The 26,232-nt window shown below is 56.4% G+C and overlaps 1 protein-coding gene across 10 annotated transcripts in view; it reads right to left on the bottom strand.

Moving 5' to 3' along the window:
* The window catches only part of SEPTIN9 (septin 9), a 156,649-nt gene that overhangs the window by 29,583 nt on the left and 100,834 nt on the right, over positions 1-26,232 (bottom strand). Inside the window, exon 1 of one of the 10 annotated variants that reach the window (XM_019735500.3) lies at positions 14,173-14,366. The exons of 7 other annotated variants lie outside the window; for them this stretch is intronic. The gene's annotated coding sequence lies outside the window, so the exon portion shown is untranslated. Of the gene's footprint in view, positions 1-2,275; positions 2,555-4,749; positions 4,910-14,172; positions 14,367-26,232 lie in introns of those variants that run through there. 2 more of the 10 variants (XM_019735498.3, XM_074320333.2) reach the window with 2 other exon arrangements.

Raw genomic sequence — 26,232 nt, 5'->3', positions numbered from 1 at the left:
AACACCTTTCCCACCTGTCCTCAGCTTCTCACCGGCAGAGTGGGTGACACCCTGGGATCTTTCTGTTTTCCTAGTTTTTAAACTACATGTGAACCACTACACGTGAACCACTACATGTGAAACAACTACACGGGAAAAAGCCTTTTAAAACTTGTTCTTCTTCCCCTGAGGAAGTTGGGAAGGATGACGTTTTGCCACGGAAACCTTCTGACCCATCATTTCACTGCTCTGCCTCAGCTTCCGCCGCTGTCACATGAGAAGGGAGCAGCCCCACCCACCCGCTAGTGACAAAGGTCACTTACATGAAATTCCCTGAGATGAAGACCAAGGGACCCCGGCACCAGCCCACTGTAAACCGGGCCAGGACGGCGCCGGTTGTGGGGCTGCGGCCCTGGCAGGCGACAGCTAAGCCACTAATGCATGACAGCACATTAGCAGAATGTGGTGTGTGAGCCACTTGGTGCCCTGTCACGACGGGGCCGGGGACAGGTGAGGGAGGCCACGAGGCAGAGAAGTTGTGGGGGTGGATAGCCTGCTGCCTGCTCCTCTGGATGGAGACCCCCCTCCACTACCCTCTGAGTTGATCTCCTGCCCTTGGCCCCCACCCGCCCTGTCCCCCAGCTACAATCCACAGTGATTCTTCCTCCTCTGACTCAATGGGGCCGCTGTCCAACTTGTCATTAGTCTTCGGGGCCCACAACTGTCACCCGCACCGGGCAGCTTTTTCTCCGGCCTCGGCAGACAAGGAACAAAGACGCGGATCCCGTCCTCACTCCTCCAATGCTCCCTCAGCACCCGGGCATGTGGGCAGGGACGCCGTCATTTGGTCCAGTCGCCTGCCCCAGGGAGAATGTATTTAAGTCACCAAAGACATGCTGCTCCTTGTCCCTTTTTCTTAAAAAAGGCTTCGAGGAGACACGTATGAAGAGAGCCAGACGAATACCTACTCTTACAAGGCTGTCGAGCTAGTCTTACAGAAACCACGCGGTGTTTGGATAAAGATAAAATGCTGCGGTCACATGGGGCTGACCACGCATTCATTCAAATATTAACTGAGCCAGCCCCTGTGACCCAAGGACAGAGATCAATAAAACACAATCCCTGTCTCAAGTCCACAGTCTAGTGAGAGACAGACAGACAGACAGACAGACACAAACATCCCCAACTGGCGGGGGGCATCCTTCACCAACAGGGGAAATTCACTTCCCTGCTCTGGCCAGGAAAAGCTTATCTGCTGTCCCATGTCAGAGGCCTGGTGACAGGTACCTGGAACTCGGCCTGGGAGATAAGCGATAAGGATCTGGGACGCAGGAGGTGGTCCATGCACATTCCACGGACCGATGACCATTTGGAGAAACATCCAAACTGGAGGACCATCACTGGGGTACCTGGCACCCCGCAGAGCAGGCCGTCTGGGGGCACGGACCCGGGAAGGGGGAGCCACATGCCAGCCAGGTGCGAGGGGCAGAGCAGGGGCGCCCCAGCGGCTGTGAACCTTCTTCCTGAAGCCACGTGGGGATCAGTGTTGGCGACTTAACCCCAACCCGGAGCTGGGGTTGCAAGTGTAGCCCTGGGCGTTCAGGAGCCGACATCTTATAGTGTCCCCCACCCCCAGCTTCAGGGGAGTGACAAAAAATCTGGGGGTGCTTCTGCCATGATCCAGCTACTGGACCCCAATTAAAGTGTTTAAAAATCACATTTAGGCTGGAACAGAGAGGAAGGGGGAGTGGGCAGGGGGGTTATCTTCCCCTTTCAGGGCCTTTGGGCTGAGCTGACCCCCAGCCCCCCAAGCCAAGGACCAGCTGCTCCCCCCAGGACACCAGCTGCGGTGAGCATTAACTCTGCTCTGGAGGCAGGAACGGCAAGTGGCAACTCAGGCTGATGTAGAAAGTCTGATTCAAAACACAATCCCTGGGCCTGGCAGGATTAAGCCCTCTCTCCACCTGCGCTCAGAGCCTGGCACGAGTGGTGACAGGAGAAAACTGGTGACAGGAGAAAACGATGAACCCAGCCACACCCCAGGGAGGAGCCAAGCCCCAGAACAGGGCTCCTAAGGGGCCCCTCGGGGAGGCGGGCAGGCTGGAGGGCTACCAGGTGGGGCAAGACACCCTGCAGAGCCTGTCATTAGATCTTTGCCTTCACCGGGTTCCCAGGCCACTCCTCATAGGACAGGCTCCCCGTAGAGCTGGCTCCATGGCTGACCACCCTCAAAGGCGTTCCCGTTCCCGGGAAGGCCTCCTAAGGCTCCACCGAGCTCCTGAGAACAGGTCCCTACCTGTCCAAGGAACCAGGTTGGCGCTCAGTAAACAAATCAAAGCTTGAGGCTGGAAGGCAGGAGTCTGGGAATGGATCCCACCCAGCCGAGGGCTGCGGTTTTTGCTGGAAGCGTCTTCCCTGAGACCAGTGCTGTGTGGAGCTGGGGCCTCCCTGCCCACATCCAACCCCACGGGCGGGAGCAACAGGGTGTGCAGAAGGCTGACCGTCGCTGCAGATAACCCCAGTCCAGGACGTGGGGTGCACAACAGCGTGTGTCCTCACCCTCATACATAAGTCATTCTTCCTGCACATGGCCAATGAGAGAGGGAGGCAGCACAGCATTCTCGGGTGGTATGCGAAAGCCAACCCAAGATTTGAAAATGCAGCTGGGGGGTGGGGGGGACTGGTTAACGGAAGCTCAGCCATGATGACAGCCTTCCTAAAAAAGCCTGGAGACCTTTGACACCGGAAGCTGGGCCCGGCTCCAGGCTGGTGGGGGGCTCCCCTATGGACAGGGTCTTCCCTTCTGTAGAATGCCTCTCAGCCCCGCAAAACCACCCTATCTGACAGAGCAGCTCAGGCCTGTGGTGACACAACAGGAAGTGGGGAGGGGGTGGTGGCCTGGGGAAGTGCAGAGGGGGTGGGGTGGGGAGGTAAGTCAGCCCAGAGACTGGTTGCCCAGTGGGTACAGGGTGAAAGCTGTGAGTCCCATTGAGGCCAAGGGCAGTGGACCTGGCCCTCAGGGAGGGACCCCACAGGCCGTCTTTGGCTTGGGCCAGTGGGGCCCATGACAGCATTGGAGACTATATGCCTTGTGACTGTCCCCTCCCAACAGAACAGGGCAGTGTCACCTCCATCTCAGAATGCTCTGAGCCCCGGTGCACAGTACGTCCTCGCCAGGCAAGCACCCGCTGAACTAACCGTCCTCCCTGTCCCAGCGCCCGCCCCAAGGAGCAGAGTCTGGCAGGAACACAGACACAAACCAGCAGATGCAATCGTGTTGCAGGTGCCACAACATGGAAACCATCAGGAGGCAGTGGAGACCCCAGAGGGGTGGGCGAGGGCTCAGTGACAACGCAGCTTCCTGAAGACCGGCTTAAAAGAGGTCAGACACAGGACGGGGCCTCCTTCCCCAGACACAGCTAAACCCAAAAGAGACGGGAGAGGAGCGAAGGAAGCAACAGAGGCCTCACGTGGACGCTCGCGGTCTCCTCACCATAAACGGTTAAACAAACTTACTCTTCTTCCTAGTTCCTGAAAAGGCGCCCCCTGGGCTGCTGGGGGAGCCGGCCAAAGAGAAATGTCAGTTCTGTAAACACCCAGGGAGACCCAGGAAGTTTCAAGGTAAAGCAACAGCAAATGAAGGGGGAGAACCACAGGTACCAAGGGGACAGGGCTTCTACCTCCTCCCCTGACAGGCTTTTCCACGCGGGATCCAGGCGGAATTCCAGGCAGGGTACTGTCCCCGCCAGAAACCTGCTGCCAGACAGCACATTTTTCTCTGGGAGAGGAATTTCAAACTTGTCTTTGGTGAGCAGAGATGCTCCCCCAAACCTCTGACAAAAATGCCAGCAGATTTCACGGCAGGGAGGAAAGGGAGAGGGAGGACGAAGGCAGTAGCCTGGAATCTGAGCCAATCCCTGGGGGACACTCAGGATGCAGTTTCAGAGCAGATGGCACTGCCTCTGAGCACCTCAGCTTTACTGCATGGGGTGACATGCTGTGTTGGCTGTGGGATTTGATCTGGGGTTTCTTCCAGCATCTCAGCTCAGCTGGCATGCCCCCTTGGAAGCCATGTCCCCAAGAAGTTGCTTCCTCCCCCTGCTCCTTGCCAGGAAGTGGGACACCATCCCACCAGGTCTTCCAGCAAAGCACATGCATTGCAGGCCCCCACCGCCTCCCTCCCCTGCCCCCATCGCACATCCCAAACCTCCCAGGAACCTACAAGCTGAAGCAGAAACTGCCTCTTAACAATGCCGCCAGCTGGGACCTGATTCCTGCACTGCTAGTGTCTGTTGAAACTGATGGCCAGCCCAGTCCTCGGAGCCGCCTGCCCCAAGGCTGACAATCTGTGCGGAAGGAGTGGCCAACCCGCAGTCTTGGGCCCTCCTGAAAGTCAGGGAAGCCCCTTGATTGCGGAAGGGAAACTGACTGCTCCAAGCAACTCCCGCCGGAGGAGAATCTAACCACTCGGCTTAGCTGGCCAAATATTTACAAAGAGATGGCTGGGGCCGCACAATGCCCTTTTCTTTGAGTACAATTACTCAGAAGCTGAAAATCTGGGCCCCGTGTGGAGACCGAGCTCCCGCTGCCCCTCTCCTGGGGACCGGGAGCTGTCCCTCCGGCTGGAGGTCCCCGCCGGTGGGCCCTGGGGGGGCGCTGCTCCCGGCCCCACCGCCCGGCCATCAGGGGGCTGCCCAAGAGCCTGCACACCTGAGGACCCCCCTGCCACCGGTGCAAGGCTGGAAGGAACAAAGGGAGCGGAGGACTCACCCCAGCAGCGGAGTCGGGCTGCGCCGGCCGCCTGAGAGCGCGGCCCGCCCACCGGGTCACATGGCTCCGAGCCGAGCAGAGGATCAAAGGGGCTTTGTGGCTGCGGAACAAGGAGCCTCCCAGAGCGCGGGCAGAGGTAGGAGGGCCTGCGACTGCCTTCGAAGGGAGGCTCCTGGGGACGCACTGGCTCCGAGGGGCAGGGTGAGGGGAGCCGAGGAGGAGGGGCAGGTGGGGAAGGGCCGCCAGCTGCACAGGGGGTGGTAACTGTGCTAAGAAGCGCCAAGGAGCCGAGTTATCCAGCCAGCCTCAGTCACCCCAGAAGGAAAGTGACGGTTCCTGGGGAAGCTCCGGGAAGGAGAGAGGGGACGCGGCTCACCTGCACGTCCCGCCAGGCTGCCCCTGCCAGGAGTCGGTGAGCCCGCAGTCACCGCCCCTCCTCCATTGCGTCCCCTTGCCCCCTGCCTGAGGGTGGCACACCCAGGTGCAGCGTGGTGCCAAGAATCTGACAGTGCCCACGGGTGCTCTTTCCCTGCTGCCTCTCCCTGTGCACCACGCCTGCCAGGTGCACCCCAGGTCCAGACACCTACCAGCCCAGATGACACACCTAAGCTATCCAGGGGGCCTCCCCCAGGGCTGCAGGTCTCCCTCAAAGCCCTGAGTTGTTCCAGGCTCCCAGGCGGCCGCGGCCGGGGGTGAGAGCACAGCCAGCCCTGTTGGCCCCCAACTCTGAGGTGTTCCCTGGTGGAGATGACATCGGGAAGGGAGAGGCAGCAGGAGAGGAATGGGGCAGGGGCTGGGGGTGGGGTGGGGCCGGCTCACCCTGGGCTCCTTCTTCTTCCTGGAGCCTCAGAATACAGTCCAGTCCAGCTCCAGCTTTGCCAGCCCCTAAGGGCCCGGGCAATGAGTCACAGTCTCCTTTCCCCCCTCCCTGCAGACCCTGTGTTCAGCTGGGACCCCTGGGGGGATGGGCTAGGTGGTCCCTGAGGAGGGAGCCTGGGAGCAACCCTGTAGAGGCTGGGATGGGTCAGACCCATCCCCTGCCAAGACCTTTGACCCCCAATGCGTGAGTCATTCCCAGGCATGGGTGTGGCCAACGCTGGCCCCAGGCTGCCTCCCACACTAGGAGAGAGCTCCTGGGGCTGACTGGGGGGATTTGCCCTGGGCAGGGAGCCATTGGCTCTGGTGCAAAGGCGCCCCGAGTGAAGGCCGGTTTAGGGCCAGTGGCTGGTTTCTTGAAGGGACAACGCCAGTGGTCCTCTTGCTTGCTGGAGGAACAACTCTGGCCCTGCCCCCATGGGCCATGACCACTCCCACGTCGCCACTCCCAAGATGTTTGCTGTCTCAATTTTCCCATTCCCGGATCCCCCCAACCCCCAACATGCGGCTGGTGGGTGAGGCTCCAGGGCACCCACCCTATGGCCACATAGGCAGGCTATGTCCAGTTGGTTCACCCTCGGAGTTGCTCAGAAGCCAGCTTGTCCCCAGCAGCAGCCACTGCCCACTCCAGGGGGCTACTTACCCCCCAAAGGCCTCCGGGGTCTGCAGGTGTGCCACAAAGGCTTTAGGGGCTTGCTGTCCCACGGCCCTCCCTACCCCCACGCAGAGGAGCCATCGGAGCTGCTACCATTGGTCTCTGGGCACCCGGCCAAAGACGGGGAGCATCCAGGGGAGGGACTGCTTACCCCGAGTCCTCGTTCCCGTCTCAGGGAAACGGAGGCCAGTGCTGGGCCTGAGACGTGGGCTTAGGGTCAAAGCGCAGAACAAGGCCCCTTCGCTCGGGATCATTGTGGGCCCTTAATTCAACATCCAGGAGACATGACCTTCCCCATCTGTTAAATGGGCACCATCAACTCTAGTTGCAAAAATCAAAGCAAGATGAACCAAGAAGGCGGCCACTGAAAACATACACTCCCCTTTTCTCCAAGGTGATTTCCTGGGACAGGGAGTGGGGAGGGTCCAGCCCCGTGGCACCCCCTGCCCACCTGGCCAGGCCCTCGTCACTGGGCCCTGAAGGGCAGCTACAGGAACCAGCAACCAAGAATGCCAGGACGGACGCCTGTCATACCAGGTGTCAGGGTTAACACGGAGCCTCAGCGCTGTCACCTCCGCCCCACACCTGCCCTGGTGGCCTCTGGCCCCATTGTGGGCAAAGGCCTTCCCTCCCCTCGGAACTGCCCTCTCTGCCTCTGGCCTCGCTTTGTTCCCCAGCTTTCTGGTCCTGAAGGCCATGCCCAGGGCCCACCACCCTTTCCTGGGTCTAGCAGCATTCCCTCACTCATAACCCGATTGCTGGGGGTCTTTAGGGCACCAGAGAGGGAATCCCCGTGCCTGACAAGCCCCCCAGTCCAGGCCATTTTTCCAACACAGAACCACCTGCTCCCCGGGACTGCTCAGCGTTCCCTGTACTCAGCACACCCTCGGCATCTAGAGAAAGCGTGAGCCTCCGCAGCTGCCCGTCAATCCTGCAGCAAAAACAGGGCGAGCCACGTCCATCACTTTAAAGTTCCTAGCAGCCACATGAAAACTGTAAGAAACATTAATTTTAATACATCTTACTTAACCTATTAGAGCCAAACATTATCAACTCAACATGCAAACAGAAAAACTGAGGTATTTTACATTCTTTCTTCTTCCCGTACTTTGAAATCCAGCGTGTACTTTATACTTTCGGCACCTCCCGGTTTGGACTGGCCACATTTCAAGCGGTCAATAGCCACACGTGGCCAGTGGCTACTGTACTGGACAGTATAGCTCTCGACATTCTCAGTGCTGTCCTGGCGTCACACCAGACCCTTGGAGAGCCCTTTATTTGGACCATCTTATCTTAGCCCCACACGACATTTTTAGCACCAGTGTGCAGCCACACTTAGGGCCGCTATAGGACACAGCTCGAGGGAACACATAGTGGTGTCCACTGGAAGACGCTGTTGAGGCCACTGATCCCTACATCACAGTGTTATCTTTCGGGGGGACATTTCTCTCAGATTCCACTGTCAGAAAGAGCAGAGCTTCTCCTAAGAAATTAATTTGCTAGATGCATGCAAAGCATCAATCAGACTGTTCGGAAGAGGTCAGTTCCTGCCGCTGCCAGCCCATCCCTTTCTGGGGTTTCCTAGCCCACTTGGCCCACGAGTGTTCGAGCCGAGATGAACCCCTGACTCAAAGGCAACTGGCCACAGGCTGACCTGTGTGATCTGACTTGGAAGGCCTCGCTCAAGAGGGATGAGCTGGGCTGTTGGAACTTCCCCTGGCAGCACAGAGCCAGGGACCTTTCCAGTGGAGGGCCCAGAAAGTTGGAGGCCATGCAAACTTGGGGGCTGGGAAGCTGTTAGGTGCCATTTGCAAGGAGGGAGAGAGAGAGAAGGGAATGGCGAAAAATACAAGCAGAGACCAAAGAAAGGCGGGTGGCCGAGATCCAGGCTGCTACAACTCGGGCCCTTCCCCAGCAGCCACTGGCTCCCCGTGCACGTACCCCTTCCAATAACCAACTCATCACGCTTTTGTTCATTTACTTCAAAGTCATAAAGAATTGCACCAATTTAAAAAGACTCTAGAGAGACAGAAAGTGGGTTGGTGGTTGTCAATGGGGAGAGGAATGGGGAGTGACTGCTAATGGATATGGGGTTTCCTTTTGGGGTGATGGAAATGTTCTGGAACTAGACAGTGGTGATGGCGGCACAGCACTGTGGGTGTACTAAATGCCACTAACGGTAAATTCTGCGTTCTGTGTATTTGACCACCATAAATCTGTATTTAAAGAAAAAAAAGAACTTCACGTATCCTTTTTTTCCCCATGAGCCAGTTTTTGTTTTACTGTTTCATACCTTAAAACTAGAAGGGCCCTAAGACAAATCTTGAGTCCTTGGGAGACTGAACAACAGCCTGTCTCCGGGAACCTACGAAAGGTTATCTTATAGGGCACCAGGGGCTCTGCAGATGTCACTGAGGACGGGGAGATGCAGAGATCACCCTGGATTCTCTAGCTGGCCCCCAAATGTAATCCTAAGTGTCCTGATGAGAGGGACACGGGGAAATTTGAAGAACATGGAGAAGATAACCACGTGATGGTGGAGAGAGACTGGAGTGATGGGGCCACAAGCCACGGACTGCCAGCCACCACTAGAAGCTGGAAAAGGCCAGCATGCCTTGTCCCCTGGAGCCTTCTGAAAGAACCGCCCTGCGACGCCTTGATTTAGCCTAGTGACCCTGATGTCAGACTTCTGGCCGCCAAAGCTGTCAGAAAACACATTTCTGTTTTAGGCCACTGAAGTCTGTGGTAATTTGCGACAGCAGCCACAGGAAGCTCGTGCATCCCGCCATCCTGACCTTGACCCATGTAACTTAGGAGCTCTGTTGTGCAGGTGGAAAAACCCACGCTCCAGGCTGGGTGTCCAAGCAGAACGGGATCCCTCCCAGCAACGACAGGGTCTAAGCGGGATTTTCTAGGGCTGGCCCTCCAAGCTCGACCCACGCCCACAAAGCTAAGGAAGCCCCCCCCCCCCGCTGGGCATGAGGCTGACGTGCAGTGAAAAGGGGGTCCCACAGCACAAGCCTGCGGGCAGACCCACTGGTCAGCTGTCCTGCAGCAGGGTCCTACTCTGGATGCCACAGGGGGGCAGTCAGGGTTTCTCCCTCCAGCTGGGCCAACGGGAGAAGAGCACCAGTCCACAGCGCCAGCACTGGCACACGCGCAGGATGCGGGACACACCTTCGCTCTAGCACTCAGCAGCGTCAGCAGAAGAGAGGGGAAGTGGTCGCATGGCATCTTCCCTCCCTCCCTCCCTCCCTCGCACACATGCACACACACGCCTGCGCCCGTCCCTCCCTTTTCTCCTGCCAAGCCCAAAGCACTAAACTCAGCCCCCCTGCCAACTCTTCCAACCCACCCTGGGCAAACCTCACGGAATGCAGCAGGTGCTTTCTGCCAAATACCAAGAAAAATATCCTTCCGTCTGGTGTGTGGGCCCATCGCTGGGCTGCCCACATGGGGCACAGGAAAAGGGCTGGGCGGGTTACAGGTGTGGGTCTGCCAGCTGATGTGGGCAGCGAGCATATGCAGACACACACCCCAGGGGAGGGGCCCGTAGGCCTGGTGCCCACACGAGCCCCTGCAGTCCCCTGGGGTGGGCAGGTTAGGGGCCCCTGGCATTAATGGCAGAGAGGAGGGCCCTGCCTTCCAAGCTCCTGTTGGCAGGGCAGAGCTTGCAGTACCTGGGTGTTATGTCACATTTGGTTGACAACTTTCTCTTTCTTCTGGTTCCTTTGCAACTAGACTTGGGAGAAGGGCTGCCCCTAATCTCAAAAACAAACACCCTCCTCCAGTTCTCGCTCCTAGCCATCTCTGCCAACTGTCGACTTCCTCCATCTCTGAACAACCCAAGCTCCGAACAGTTGGTCTACACTGCACTGGGGCTTCTATCTTCCCACCACCCACTCACTTCTTAACCTCTGCTGTCTGGCTTCTGTCTCTCTCACTATTAACACCGAGTTCTTAAAAAAAATCCTCATCACCAACATTTGGTCCCACCCACGGACCCGGGTGGCAGCATGTGGCATGCGTTAACCACCCTCCTTCTGGAAAAGCACTTCTCCCAATGCTCTCCTCTCCTCATCCCCCAAGCAGGGGTTTAGACAGCACACAGGGGTCTCCTCTTTCCCTATCTCAGTCTCCTAGGGGAGAGGAGAAGATGGCTTCGCCTCCATCGCCAACTTCAGCCATCACCTCCCGACTAACATCTCTAGTCCTGACCTCCTTCCCAGCTCAGCCCCATGTCTACAGTGTGCCGTTTTCTGAGGACACTACATCCTTCATTCAGACCCTGTAGTCTCTCAAACCCCATCTAAAATCCCCTCTGTTAAAAGTCACCACCTCCAGGAAGACCTCCAGATGTTCTCCATCAGATATGGCCCCCACCCCCTTTCATATTTCCTGAGTCATACCCTGACCTGGAGCCCTGGCCAGGGCTGATTTACTCACCTCCTCCTGAGTCTCCTAGGAAGCGGCCTCAATAACTGTTTGTGGAACTCAGTGGCAAGAAGGCCCCATTTCCTCCCTTCTAAGAAGCACTCCCCTCACCCCCACTGTCAGGTTGTATTGTTCCCTCCCAGGCACCTTTAGTATACTTTTTTTTTCCTCTTGAAAAGCTATCATTATAGCAACAATGTCTCTTAGAAATTATTTGATGATAACTTTAGAACATCGTGACATTACTCAGTTTCCAACCAGCTCTACTGTTCAGTGTGGTAGCCGCTTTGTATATCAAGGTAGCCCCAGGAACACTTCCACCCTCCCTCGGCAACCCTTGGGCTGCAAACTCTTGGCTGAACAAAACCAGAATCCTGAACACCAGGCAACAAAACAATCAGACCCTGCATGGATTTCAAGGACGAATAGAAACCAGTGTCTATTGCACAGGGTGTCTGGCTGGCCCTGTGAGCTCACTCTGGGGTGTCAGGAGGGAGGCCCACCAGGTGGGGGCGCTCCAGATTGGTGTTAGGTGAGCCGCTGAGAACCTTTACCCTGCACTGAATCGAGGACCAGAACAAAAGCTCAGGAGCTAAAAATGCTAGGATTTTGAGTCAAACAATAAATTTTGGTATTTAGAGGCTGAGTAAGTCTGAGACTGGGCGAGAGGGAGGCAGAAAGGGTAGGATAGATTCTCCATCCTGGGGCATATTACCCTCTTAAGGGGAACTTCCAAGAAATACAGATGCCTGGGCCCACCCCAGCAATTCTGATTGAACTTATCTAAGAGTTGAAATTTTAAAAGTTTTCTCAGGGAATCTAACGTGTCGTTGGGGTTGAGAACCTCCGGTTAAGACAAAATAGATAGACACACCCCTGAGATTTGCCAAGATCTTGATAACATTTTAGAGCTGAATGTCCCCAAGAGACACACATGGGGTGAATTGGTGGCTGAGGGTCAATAGTCCTTCAACTGTCTGAAGAAGCTCCTGTCCTCCAGAGGTTTCATCCTGCCTTAGGACCAAAATGAAGCCAGCACCAAATCAATCCTGAGCCTGAACAAGAACTGGATTTACATGCAGAAGGGCCACCCAGTTCTCACTGCCTGAACAGCAGCAGTGAGGGGCCCAGACAGGAGGGGCCCAGGCCAACTCAGTGGGCAAGGCGTGGGCTTTTTATTAAGGGTCTCCACGCTGCCCACCGCGTGGCTGAGACTTGGAAGAGAACAGGAGAAGGACGCCTATGAAGGGGTCCAGAATACGCCTCTGTGGCATAATACTTATTTTGAGCAAAAGGCATTTGAGTTGCTGAAATCTCTTACCTGCCTAAAAGCAGAGCCTCCTAGAACTCAACTGTCACCAATCCCCTCCTCTGAGCAACCTGGGAAGACTGACTCTTATCACAGAAGATAAATCTCCACACCACCCCTACACAGACACTGTCACAAAACCATTGTTCCTCCCATCTTTCTCTTAAGGGCCCAATTATCTTTCCAAGAAGTCATTTGTTTGCTAAGTGCTCTTCTCCTCCTCCTCCCCTGCCCCTACTGAGATGGCACATAAGCCCCAAATTCTAACTTCCTCTTTGAGTCACATTTTTCTGTGAACCCCACATGTGATTAAATCTCTTTGCTCTTGCTAATGTGGCTCTTGTCCGATTAATTTGCAGACCCTCAACTCCAGAACCTAAGAGGGTAGAGAAAAGGTTTTTCCTCTCTGACACCAACCCCCCCAAAATCACTCTATGGCACATTTGCACCTTCCCCACCCACAACCAGCATTTTAGAGTCCTGTTTCGCGAAGTCTGTTAAAGCAGACATGCCCTGTAGGATGTTCCCGTCCCAAAAGGTTTCTTCACTCAAATAAATTTGGCAATTACTACCCTTACAGTCCTTCTTTTGGATATTTACAGATACATGTCAGTATATTAAATGTATTAAATTCTGCAATGTGAGTGGTTTTTTAAAAAGTGTAACTTCTGTAACTATTTCCCAAACTTGGTCCCACAGACAATACAGTTTGGGAAACACTGGTTTACACTTAGCAACCCATCAGCTCTGCTCCTGCTTTAGGCCAGACATCAGATCAATCCAGCCTCTCTGGACACAGGTTCAGGTGGGAGTGGAGAAAACGAGCTCCACAGGGACGATGGCTTACCTGGGGCAGCCACAGGTGTTGGAATCATAGTTTTAAATCCAAATTCCTAAGTTACCAGGGGCCTCAAGAATGATCATGGCAGCACTGTTTATCAAGGCAAAAAAAACCCCACAAAAAACCACCTGAAAACCACCCAAATGTCCATCAAAGAAAGAAGAGAAAGCTATGGGATACCTGCCTACTGAACACCACTTGGCAGTGAAAATGCACAGACCATCACTACAGGCTTTGGAGCCGATGCTCCACTTGCAGACAGAAAAAGGAAGCTGCAAAAGCATGCTTACACCTAACATGCTCCTAGTTCTATAGTTTTGCAAAACAACACCTATTACTGAGAGAAACATGGCTACGTGGCGCAAGTTCTAAGGTACACCTGGGAACGGCCAGTGACAGGAAGGAAATGGGACCAGCTGATGTTTGCTTCTCAGGCTAGACAGAGGTACCCAGGTGTGTACCATCTGAGACAGTGCACGTTTTTTAAAAACAGAAGAAATCTTCGGAGGCCCTGGGGAGTCATAAGGAACAAGCTGTCAGCTTTCTGTGGCTAACTGGCGAGGTGACCTGGGAGACAAGTCATACCCACCCTGAACCTGTTCCCTCACCTGTAAGCTGAGGGCAATGAACCCACTGCTCACGAGGAGGTTACTCAAACTTCCTGCCCTTCCTCATGGGGTTTTGGGGGAGGACGATATGAACTAACAACGTCAAAGGGCTGTGAAACCCACGTGGAGCACCTGACCAATGGGCGTGGACTCCAGGTCTGTTTTCCTGACCTGGCAGCAAACACCCGGCCAAAGGAAGCTTGTTTTGTTTTTTTCCTCCAGGGTGGAGACCTCGATCTCAGGCCTGAGGCCTGAGGATATGTGACAGGAGGCTTTTATCAGCCCCAGACCCACTTATACTGGGGGAGGGGGTGCCAGAAACCCCTCATCTCTTCACAAAGGCCCGGGCCCGGTAAAACTGCCTGCGCACATGGGAAACGGAGAAGCTTGTTTACACTGGGCCCAAACCAGCCCGGCCCAGTTCTTCTCCCAGACCGGAAACTCGAGGTTGTGAAGTGGCAGGAACATCACCGCTGACTGTTTATTCAGAGGGGACACTGACCCACCTTCACTTCCTGGCTCAATCCACAAACCTAGGATCAACCAGGGCCAGAGCCTCCCTGCCCAGGGGCCAGTGACTCCATTTATGAGCCACCCCCGAGCCTTGGGGGTCTCAGCCACACCACCCAACTCTCCATTTCCTCCACAAAACGCAGGCTTTGAGGTCAGAGGACGGAAGTTCAAATCAATCTCCACTTACGAGCTGAGTGACTTCGGGCAAATTTCTTAATCTCTGGGAAGCGGTTTTCCCATCTGTCAAAAGGGGAAAGGACTTCTTCCCTCACCGGAATTCCAGAATGGAAAGGAGAGGGATGGCATATGTGCAGGCTGGCGCTGTGCCCAGTACCGGAGCAGACGCTCTGAATCGCTGCCTTCCTGCTTCCCTCCCACACTCACATGGGCGTGTGGGCGGGAAGCCGGCTTTTTGGGGGGGGGGGGGTGCAGCATCTGCCAGGTTCGAGATCCCCGAGGCTCCCTCTGATTTGGAAGTGAAAAAAGGAACAAACAGAAACTGCTGACTGACAAGAAGAGTTCTGATTACCGACGATTTTCATGCACCTGTGCTTTAAAACCCTTATGGTAGACCTAAAGGGTCTTCTGGGAAATTTGTTTTAAAAGTACATTTTTTAAAAAGAATAAATCCTACAAATATAGTACTGAGTGAAAGAAGCCAAAAATAAAAGTACACTGTATGGTACCGTTTAAAGTCCACAGCCAGGCAGAACTCTTTGCAGGGATGGAACATTTCTCTCTTCCCACTGTGGTGGTAATTACATGAAACCATACTCACGACAACGCTTCACAGAAGCGCCTGTAAAACGGTAAAAGCAGAATAAGGCCTGTAGCTAAGTTACTGTACCTCCGTCAGGTACCTGGTTTTGATGTGAACTGAGGTTCTGTTCTGTAACATGTCGCTGGGGGAAGAAGCAAGGGCAGGAGCACACAGGACTCTATGACTTTTGCAACTTCTAGTGAGTCAAAGATTATTTCAAAATAAAGTTTTTGTGTTTTTTTAAAAAAGTTCATTAAAAATATAAAATACCAAAATATTTTCATCAGAACGTACAAGTTAGAAATGGAAGCTGGGTGAGTCAAAGTTGTCTGTTCATTCCTTCGTTCGGCCATTCGGTGCATACGTACCGTGTCCCCTGAATGTGGGTACTGTGTTAGGTACCCAGGTTGAATGGCACAGCTGTAGGCCCTGCCGGCTCAGGTCTTACAGTCAGGGAGGAGACAAAGTCAAAACAGGTGGCAGGTGGAACCTACATCTATTTGGCAAGGGCCTGGGCACCTGAGGAACAGTCCATTGAGGCCTCTTGTAATGAGCCCTAAAGCCATAAAAGAGGCCCTCCCCTTGGGAAAGCAGGCACCCAGGAGCAAAGGGACCTGCAGGCAAAGGTCTCCAGACAGGTAAGCGATGAGGCTGCAGGTCTGAACTGTCATCAAGTGTCATTCCAGGCTGTTTTTCCAGACCCCAGGACAGGCTGATCAGAGCAGTAAGGGGGCGGGAATTTGCTCACCTGGCCCCCACTCAGCTCAGACAATCATGGCCACAAGCAAGAGCTTAACTCTTGCAAGCTGCTAGCCACTGGGAGCTGATGGGGGAAGGCAGGGGTTGCAAACCCTCCCACCAAGGTCTCCAGGGTCCCCAGGCAGCCTGGAGGCACCTGCAAGAGCCCCCACGCCCATGCAGGGCACCTGGCACTTCCCCACCTCCTTTCTCAGGCCCCAGCCCTCAAGGGCTGCAAGGCAGAGGCCAGCGTGGCCTCTAGGCCTCGTGTCACCTGTGAGCTGTGAGGAAGGGACCTGAGGCTCCCTTTGCAGCAGATGCTCTTCCAGCTTCCCGGGGGCAAACAGGTTTGCTCTCCTAAAGTCCACTCCCACTATCCCAAGTCCACTCCCCACTACCGGAAATCCACTCCCACTACCGAACGTCCACTCCCACTACCGAACGTCCACTCCCGCTACCCATCCTCCGCCAACAGGAGGAAAGCACTTTCCATGAGGAACTAGCAATCTGGCTTGAATTCTCCCAGCATGCCCCTGGGCCGGTCACTTAACTTTCAGTTTCCCCTGGATTCTTTCCTGCCCTGCCTGTGGGGGAGCCTTCCTGTGCACTGGAGCCAGGAGAGTCTAGGGGAGCCCAGAATCTTCCAGGGCTCAGGACACAGAGGGGACTCCTCCTGAATTCTTCCAGAAGAGCACCACCACTTTCTAACTGTATTAGCTTCCTGTTGCTGCTATAACAAATCACCACAAACTTGGTGACTTAAAACAACACACATTTGTCATCTTACTGTTTTAGAGGTCAGAAATCCAACACCAGTTCACCGGGTTAAACATCGAGGTGTTGACAGAGCTGGTTCCTTCTGGAGGCTCTAGGGGAACAAGCCTCTTCCAGCTTCTAGAGGCCACCACACTCCGTGGCACCTGGCTCTTCCTGCACCTTTGAAACCAGCAGTGGCCAGGAGTCATTGTCACGACATCACTGTGACACACTCTCCTGCCACCTCTTCTGATTTTAAGGACCCTTGTTAATGACACTGGGCCTGTGTGCATGACCCAGACCGAGCACCCTTAGTTCCATCTGCAACCTTCCTTCCCCTTTGCCACTCAATCTAACACAGTCACATGTTCTGGGGACAGGGTGTGACAGCTTTGGCAGTCATCATTCTGCCGACCCCACTAACTCAGGTCCTGCAGGGAGATGAAGAGTAGGAGTGTGGGCCCAGGAGACTGCCTGCTTGGCTTCAGATCCCGACTCCACCACTTGGTAGCTGAAGGACCCAGTTGTCTGCATCTGTAAAATGGGACTATGTACCTGAAGGGGCTGGGAGAACAGCGGAAGGTGCTCGCCAGAAACTCCATACTCGCCTCACTGACCAGTGATTCTCCTAGGATAATACCAGGGTTCACCTGGGCTTTTCCAACATGGCACTTGGCCACCCCAGAAGGACAGCTGGGCAGGCCAAGGCCACTGATGATGGCAGCTGGCCTTTCTGCTTCACCAGAACCATAGGAGGCCAACAATCCCTCACCTGCTCCCTGGACACTGAGCTCCGCCCACCTCACTGAGGGACCCTCTTCCTGCACGAGACAGAACTGGTCACGTTAAGGCAGCCACGTTCCACAGAGCCCAGGTCATTCCAACTTCCGCACAGAGAGGTCACAGGGGTCATGGGGTAGAGGATGTGGGGGAGGGGTCAGTGCTCTGCTCCTGGGAACTGGGCCACTGGTGCCAGACTCAAACCAAACCACAGGCCTCCCTTCTCTCCTAGGCGTCTTGCTTTTTCTCCTGATGGCCAGGCTGGTGTTGAGCTACCAAACCCCAGAGAGGCCAAACTGCCCCACATCACAGTATTACAGTAGCTGCCACATGGGAGGCATCGGAGGAAGGGGTGCCCAGGGTCTGGCTGGGCTGTGTGGCCTTGGGGAAATCACTCTGCCTCTCTGAGCCTCTCTCTTCCTCTTCTGTAAACTGAGAGTGCAGGCCAGGGGATTCCATGAATCAGACCAGAGCACACTGCCTCCTGCACCCACAGAAAACGGATGGTGCGGCCCGGACAAAGCTTCCAGAACTCAGCAGCAGCCCCCTGCCTCAGAAACGCTTGGGGACATCCTTTATGCTCTGTCCCAAGTAGTGGCACCCTGGCCTTCTCCCTAGCGTCCCTTGCACCCCCCAAAACTAGGGCAGTCAGCCCACCCCGCAGTGGCAGAGATGGCTTTCAGTCACTCCCAGGGCAGGGGTAGGCTGCCGGGAAGCGGCCTTTGCCCACACCCACCCAGTCTCCATCGAGAGAGGCCAAGGCAGCAAAACAGGAGGCCGTAGGTGGCGGGGGCCAAAAGGCCAGGCCATTCTCTCCAGCAGGGCCGTGGGGGAGCGCGGAAAGCCGGCACGTGATTCCAGCCTGTGGTTCTCAGGGGAAGGGCGAGCTCAGGCAAAGGAAGCAGGGGCCCAAGCTCAGCTGTGGGGGAGCGAAGGGGCTCTGCCCGACACCCCCACCCCACGGCTCCAGCCCAGGGCCTCCAGGAGGACCCCGCCCCCAGCCCATCTCTGGGGAGAGAGTGAGGCTCTGCGTTGCCAGATTCCAGTAATGAATCCCACATTCATTCCGTCCTCTTAGCTTATTGCAAACCCTCCCTCTGCCTCTGGGTTTGCTCGGAACAGCTGGTCTGCAGAAGTCAGTGGATGGTTCTGAGACCCCCACCCACCCCTTCCTCTGAAGAGGAGGCCGCTCATTCCTGCCCTTTCCCTGGGAAAGCTGGAGGAGGAGTCATGACCGGATCTGCCATTAACTCTTTCCTGCCCGCCGGTTCCTGCAGGCACCGCCCCCTGCAGGGTGGGAAGCCAGGTGACCCTCACGCCCACCAAGCTGGGGAAGATGCAAGCATGGACAGGCAGGGGCCGGCGGCACAGACACCCAGTCAGGCTGTGCGGACACATTCTGCTGGTAAAACGCTGTTCTACAGCCACGTTGCCAAGCCCTACTCCTACGTGACCTGTGTGAGTAACCATGTGCGGGGTTTGGCAGGTGGAAGGCTGGAAGCTCCGGAGAGGTCCTGCCTCACTGACCAACAACGACACACAGGCAGGACTCAGGGCCAACGTGTTGCTCTGGCCCACGTGTGCAGCCCACAGTAACACCTGCAATGAAGGCAACACTCTGACCACATCCTCAGATGAATGCAAGACAGCCATGTGAGGCGTGAGAGAGAGCTGTGAGACCCACAGGCGCCCACAAAATTGCAAAGGTTCTGGTGAAGCTGGTCATTAGCCCAAAGGGTGTCCATCTCCCCCAGCTGCCCCATCTCCTGTTAACATCCTTCTGGAATGATGCATGGAGAGCTGGACTGCGCTGGCCAGCGACCACTGGCACCTCCTGTCCCACCCCAAGGATGGGCCATTCTGCCTCCAGACAAGTACAGGCAGGCAGCCCCACTCCCTGCCTGCACACGGGCTGGAGGCTATTTAGTGTCCGTGCCACACCAAGGGACACCCACTTCTTGAAATGCCACAGAACCAGGGCCTGGGAGACATGACTCCAGCTTTGCCACTAAGCAGCTGTATGACCCTGGCCAAGTGACTGCTCTTCTCTGGGCCTCAGAGACGAGAGAGCTACGTCACAGTTCTACAGAGGTTTAGGAACCAGGTTCTGGAGTCAAGCTTCCTGGATTCACTAGCTGTGTGGCCGTGGGCAGGTTACTTAAACTCTCGGTGTCCCTCATCTGTGAGATGGGAACAGTAACAGAACCGACATCACAGCGTTGTTGGGAGAATTCCAGGAAGCCCTTACTCCAGGTAAAGAGCCCTAAGACCATTCGGGGTCCACAGGAAACCCTGGTTACCATGAGCAGATACCAACGCTGCTGTTGTCATCGTCGGGGGGCCCCATCCGGCCCTGGCAGCCTGAGGTCCTGGCCAACAGAGGGTGCTGCCCTCCTTTCCTCTCTCCCCTCCGGTGACAGCAGCCACAGCTGGAGCCCAGCCTTAGTCCCCAGGAACCAACCACCCTAGTGAATTAGCCATCTTAGAGGCCCCAGGACACCGCCCTCAGTCCACATGTGGGAAGGGTGGACCATCTCCCCATCTTTCCTCAGCTTCATCAAACCCACGCTTTTCACTCCCTCCTTTTTGCTTCACGTGCCAGAGCAAATACCAACTCTCAAGTCTGCCGAGGAAGTGGAGGGGGGGGACGTGGGGGGTGTGGCGTGGTGAATCCAGCGAACACTCAAGACTCCAGGGTTGATGGAACGGGGGGTCATGTTTCAGGAAGTGCCAGGCACCCCGAGACTGTGTGGGTCCCCCTGCAGGCGGATGGAGCCCGCCACCCCTGCCTGCCACACGCTCCGTTCACCGTCTGTGCCCCCTTCCCTCTTCTGCCCTCTCCCTCCAGCAACCAGAAGGGCAGGGGGACCATGGCCAGGCGGGGCGGCCACACAGCTAACAGGCGCTGGAGTGGGGCCAGGAGCTCAAAACCTCAGCCGGCCTTGCTACCTCACTGCATGGCCCTGTTCAGGGGAACCTTCTGTAGAAAGCAGGCCAAGCAGAGCTGCCTGGGTGGGGTGGAAGGGGCCCTTCCTCTCAGCAAGTGCTGGGAGCACGACCCGCAGACAGCAAGCCAAGCGACCTTCACCAAGTGGGAAAGTGAGAAACGCAGGCGGCTGCAGCGTAGGGTTTCTCCTGCACCAAGCCTCACACGCACACGCAAAATGTCTGGTTTGGAAAGGCCAGAAGATGAGGGCTCTGTGCTGGGGAAGCCCCCCACCCCCGGCCGGGGAGGCCCCACACAAGCTCCCCTCTGGCTGAGGGGCTGAGCACGGGGTAGCGAGCAGCGAGCGGAAGGCCTTAATTAGTACCAGACTGCGTTGTGCCGAAGGGAGGGAGGGGACAGGAAAGGAAACCATCGGCGGGAACGTGAAGGGCCCCAGGAAGGGGGTGAGAGCCGAGGAAGAGCGGGGTGCATACCAGGCCAAACCTGCATGGAAGGGGGTGCAGAGATGCAGCCTGGCCTACACCCCTCTTCCTCTGCAAATTTATCCCCGCTTCGTTATCTACATACATCCTGTCCCTGGGAAGCCTGGATTTCGCTCCAAAGTCAGAAGTCAGGCTCCAGCTCCAGCCAACACTCTCCTGCCCCTAGAAAGCCAGCCAGTCAGTGCCAAGGGACGCAGCTGCTGCTTCCAGTGTGGACGGGCTGGCCCCAGCCTAGGATGGCAGACCGGGTCCTGTCTCAGACTCTCAGAGGCTGCCCAGCATAGCTGGGCCCCGTGTCGGCCCCCTCTCTACTTGGACACCAGGCGGCCACCAGTCTGGGGGGCTCCCTCATGCAGCACCCCCTTTCCCAGCCCATCCTAATTTGGTTCGAGTGTTTACTCTCCTCCCTGCTCTCTGAGGGGCCACCAGATTGGGTCTCAGCCAATGGCCAGGGGCCTCAACAGGTCCATGAATGAATGAACAAATGAATGCCGGGTGACTGGTCCATGAGAGGGGACTTCTGGGGAGCCCACCTCCCTTTTGAGAACTGTGACTATGCTCTGGGCAGCGGCTCACAAGTCAGTAACTGTTCCCGCAGCCACTGCAGTCCCCTCTTGATGGCTTCCAGGAAAAGCATTCCATCTGTGGTCGTCAGTGTCCCAAGATCCAAGAATATTCTCAGAACGGCAACGACAACAAAAGCTGACACTGAGAAAGTGCTTACGAAGTACAGGCACTGTTCCCAGAGCTTCACATGCACCCTCTTAGGTCCTCACAACAGAGCATGAGAGCTTTCCCATCACTCTGCTCCTTTAACAGATTAAGAAATGGACACAGAGAGGTTAAACAACTGGCCCCAGGCCACACAGCAAGAAGGGATAGGAGCTGGCTCCCTCCTCAATAGCCTTCCCGTGCCCCTCTCCCCCAGAGGGACAGTCCAGCGGTCCAGTCTCCAAGAACCTCCTATTCTAGTCAGAAATCTGGGGTCAGGGAGCAGGGCCTCGTCATCTGTCCCCAGTTCTCAGCTCCAGGCTTGTCACGGAGGAGGCCTCAACAGGTACATGAATGAATGAACAAATGAAGGAGAGCCTGACAATGGAGGAGGGCAACAGGGAGGAGGAAAAAGCACAACAAAAGTATTATTTACCACTCACGCTGCCTCACAGATAACCCCACAGAACAAAAAACGAAAGCACCCCGGGCCCACTGTCTGCCCCCACCCCTAGCCAGGGTCCACCATCTGCTGGAAACTCCCCAAGTTTCCGTGGGCCCGAGAGTGTTAATCGGGTTAACTTCCCGTACCCTCTTAGGGCAATATGGCCCATCCCTCAGGCAAGACTCAGGAAGAGGAAATGAAAGACCCCAATGACAGGGCACCTTTGCATGTAGCAGGGAGAAGCAGCTGATCGAATCATTTGTATTAAGTGTACGTGTGAAAAACAACAGACTGGAAAGAAACACCACAATGTTAACAGTGCTTGTTTCTGTAGGATGTAATTACTACCGATCATTTTCTTGATAGTTTTCTAACAAAAAAAACATTTTGTCCTGAGTCGGCATAACTTTCAAAATCACAAAAAATAAAGGCTGTTTTTCAGGAAGACAGACAGACACTTCTTAGCATCTCAGCAGCCCTCACATCAGCTCGCTGGCATCGCCTGGCCAAGCAGATGGAATGTTCTAAGGAATGGTCAGCGGGCACTAAGCTGGGTCTTTCTCCTCCATGTGCAGAGCTGGTCTGGGACCCACCCAGGGGACTGCCACCAGGCCACTTCCCGCTGGGCTGCAGGGAGGATGTGGGGTCAGCCCAAGTTTGTGTCAACACAGCTCTGCTTCATCCCAGCCTGGTGGCGGCCCTGCACCCCTGGCCTGGACCCCCACCCAGCCCAGCATGACAACCCCAGGAAAAATGTTAGCAGGAGACAGGAGCTGCTGGGGGCAGGAGAGACCTTCCAGGGACACAGTTGTAAAAAGTCGCTCAGTTCAGTCCTCCCCAAGGACTGGAGACCTCCACTGCCCCCTACTGACCGGTTGGCTCGAAAGGGACAGAGTGCCCAGTCAGGCCATGGCTGGGAGGGAGGCGGGCACCACTGAGGCAGGGAGTGGAGCCGGGGGCACGAGGGACAGGGAAGGCAGCCTCTTACCCGGGCCAGCCCCTGTCTCCAAAAAAATCACTGTCCCCTTTCCTCTGGCCATGAAATGAGTCTGCCCGGGTGAGGAAGCTGGGCTGTGCCTGGCAGTGGGCCTCACGGCTGATCCCACCAGAGCCAGCTCCCAGGGTCTGCTGTGGCCACGCAGGAGAGAATGTGGGGTGCCAATGCATTTATGTCACGGGGTGAAGCCGTGCTCCCAGGTAACAGCAGCCAGCACTACCGGGACCACCCACAATCTGGAAGCAAACCCCTATACAGCAGGAGAGGGGGTTGGATCACAGAGGAGTAACTGTTCCCGCAGCCACTGCAGTCCCCTCTCGATGGGGACCACCTCACACTGCCTTTGAGGGGCATCTTGAAGGTCAAGCAGAAGCCTGGGCTCGCCCCTCCCCATTCTGGACCCGAGTCCCATCAGCTCTCAGGGTCTCTACGATCGCTTATGCCCGGGCTGCCTAGGATTCCAACTCGTAAACCCCACCTCACCAGCTCCCTTCCCCGCCAGCTCATCTCTGACACAGTTCAGCCCTTTATTCCGGCTTCCTTCTCTGTACCGCTGTCCGCAAACCCTTTCTTCTCCAGGAAGGAGTCTGTCCCTAACCATGTCCTCGGAGTGGCCACCCCTTTCGGATCAAAGAAAATTGAACTACAGCTCGCCAGCCTCTCCATGAGGACAGACATCACCTGGGAGTCCGGCTCCCAGAGCAGCCCATCGGCATCGTGAAGTCCGCTCTGATTATCTGCCACCACTCCCACAATGCAATCAGCCCCCAGCCCCTCCATCGATGGAGCAATCACAGCCCGGGCGTCCGGTTAACTGCCACATGGCTCGGCCCATGCTGGTACCAGCACAGCACTCCAGCAGGCGGGCGGTAGGAGCCAGCTGGCAGCCAGTGCAGGAGGCCTGTGAGAACTGATGGCATCGGCGTGCTGCCGGCCTCCCCTCCTGCACAAGCACAGACTCGCCTGGCCTGGCCCAGCCTGGCCCCGGGGGCTCTGAGGCACACGAGAGCTGGAGGTGACACCACCAGCCAGCATGCTCAAACTCTGTAACCAGGCGCTTGGAGGCGGAGGCCAGCCAGGACACCCCTTCCCGCCCCCCCCGCCCCCCCGCCAGCTGCCTCCTCCATGAAGCTGACGCTGTCATCAGTAACAGCACTTATTATGTATTATACAGTCTGTGCCCAGGGCTGTGCCCTGTCCGTTTCTTACATTATCCCACTAAATCCCCACATTTGTCCCTAACGGACAAATAAAGAGACAAATTCAGAGTAGTTAACCTGCCTAGAAAAGTGGCAGGATCAGAATTTCAACCCAGGTTCGGCTCCAACCTCCCTCCATCGTCCCTGAGCCCATGAGCTACCGGCACAAAGTAGGTATTTATCGAATACTTGTGATCCAGGGAAAGATGTCCCAGGAAGGGAACAGGAGGGTGAAGGCCCGCGGTGGGGACAGGAGCGGCCAGGCCACGGGGCTGGGTGCCAGTGAGCAGGAGGTGGGTGTCCCAAGTACAGGGGACACCACTGGAAGGTTTAAGAGGCAAAGTTACTTGAACAGACTCTCCATTCAGGAAATCATTGGGCTAACCAGACTCATGGTGTCCAAAGACCGCACACCTCCAGGGGCCGCCCCTCACACACATTACACAAGTGGGCGTTCCTGGGGGGGGCCTGCAGGCCACTGTGGGGATTGACTGCAGGGAACACCATGGGGCAGGCCGTTGGTTCGAAAAGGTGCAAGGCCTGGGGTGGGGGCAGGGGGACAGAGAGCTCAGATTCAGGAAACTGCTGGGAGCAGCTGTGTGTGGCAGGATGAGTCTCAAATTTCTTAGGGCCTGTCGACTCCGTGGGCGGACAGGGTGCTGTTTTCTGAGCCGGAGGCCTGGGGTGCAGACTCAGGAGGAAACAGCCTGCTGGGCTGGGCCTAAGAAGCCCACAGGGAGACACCCCGTCCCACCCTGCCCAGACCCCTCTGCTCATCCTGATTTCAGTGTCCCATGTCACACCCACCTGTGTGGACAGACGAATTCCTCCCAGTTAAACACTTGCCCAGCTCGTCACACAGGCCCCATGTAACCCCCACATCGGGGCCAGTCGTGGGATAGAGCGAGCCAACCTGCGCCTTGGCACCACGCACAGACCCTGAGCACACGTGTACATGATGGATGGGTGGTGGACAGATGGGGTGGGATTCTGCTTTTCAGCCTCCCGATATGTGCGTGCTGGGGGTCCCTGGAGGTCCCTCAGTTCTGCTGGGGGTCCCTCAGTTCCTGAAAGGAGACATGGGGGGCTGGAAGTCAGGCTGGCCTCGGGGTGTGCAGGGCCAGCCAGCTGGGCAGGGGCTCCTTCCACCTATGGGCAGCCCCAGGGCGGCGTCCCCACAGCTAAAACGGGGCCAGCAGAGGAAGGGGCTGCAGTTAAAGTCACACACAGGGTGGGCAGCCACCCTGGGGACACAGCCACATCCCCTGGGCCTCTGGAGCTGGCAGATGGGGGTCAAGGGCTCTAGGCTACAGGCAAGAGAAGGCCCCCTAGCAGCTGATGCTGGAGGTCTGGCCTGCAAAGCCCTGAGGCTTCCAGAGGCCGCTGGCCCGGCTTCCTGTGCAGCTGGGCTCCCCTGGACACTCAGTCCCCCGTCAGCACGACCTGCCACAGCTGGGCGCATCTTCCCAGGCCCGGTCACATGGTGTGGGTCAGTGCTGCTCTGGGGGAGGGCAGGGTACCAGGAAGAGCCTGGGGGAAGGGGTCCTGGAAACAGAGGAGAACTCACGGAGGCCAAGCGCCCTCTCTGCAAAGGGGCTTCCACGCACGGTCATTGGCCCAACGCTGCACAGGCCCTGCTGCTACCCCACTCTCCAAGCGGGAAGCTAAGCCAGCGGGGAGGAGGCGCCTGAGCCCCACAGCAGCTCTGGGCAGCCCCAGCTCCCTCCTTCTGAGTGCTGAGTCTGCTCCTGGGCTCAGAAGGGAGGATGTGCCCATTCACTCAGGGGTCCAGCCCACACGGTGCAACACTGCAGTACAAAGGACTTCTGGGCAACACTCCTCACTGATTCTTCCAGAGACCCTTTCAGGAGGAGGCAGTTCAACCCACTTTACAGACAAAGAAACTGAGTCCTAAAGTGACCTGCCAAGGGCAGAAAGAGATCAGGAATCCCTTTCATTAACATACAGTCAACCACAAAGGCGCACATTCCAGGCAGAGTGTCTCTGTGGGCCAGCTGGGGCCACCTCACACTGCCACTGAGGGGCCGGACTCGGCTTGTTGTTGTGCGTTCCAACGCCTGAGGCCCCTTCCCTACCAGAGAGATTGGCCATGGAGGGGGTCAATACCCAGACGGAACAACCAGTGGGTCAGGGACCCTCCCGCTGCGTGCAGGAACCCAATCAGAGGCTGTCACAGTGACACAGAAACCCTGTGCCTAGGGACCAATCAGCCGGGGCTCTGGAGGCAAAACAGCACTGGGCTCAAATACTAAGCCGAGTCAGCCACTCGTAGCTGTGTAGCCTGGGGCAAGTCACTCAATCTCTCTGGACCTCAGTTCTGGCTTCCCTACAACAGCACAGGTAACTGTTTTCTCAGGTGTGGGTGCGGTTGCACCCCATACACGAAGCACATAAGGCACGGAGCCCAGCGC

The sequence above is a fragment of the Rhinolophus sinicus genome, chromosome 12 (genome assembly GCF_057876585.1).
Source record: "Rhinolophus sinicus isolate RSI-liver-muscle chromosome 12, RSI-T2T, whole genome shotgun sequence".
NCBI classification, from domain to species: domain Eukaryota; kingdom Metazoa; phylum Chordata; class Mammalia; order Chiroptera; family Rhinolophidae; genus Rhinolophus; species Rhinolophus sinicus.
Note: the sequence above shows the minus strand (reverse complement) of the source record. Positions and strands in the feature narration are given on the sequence as shown.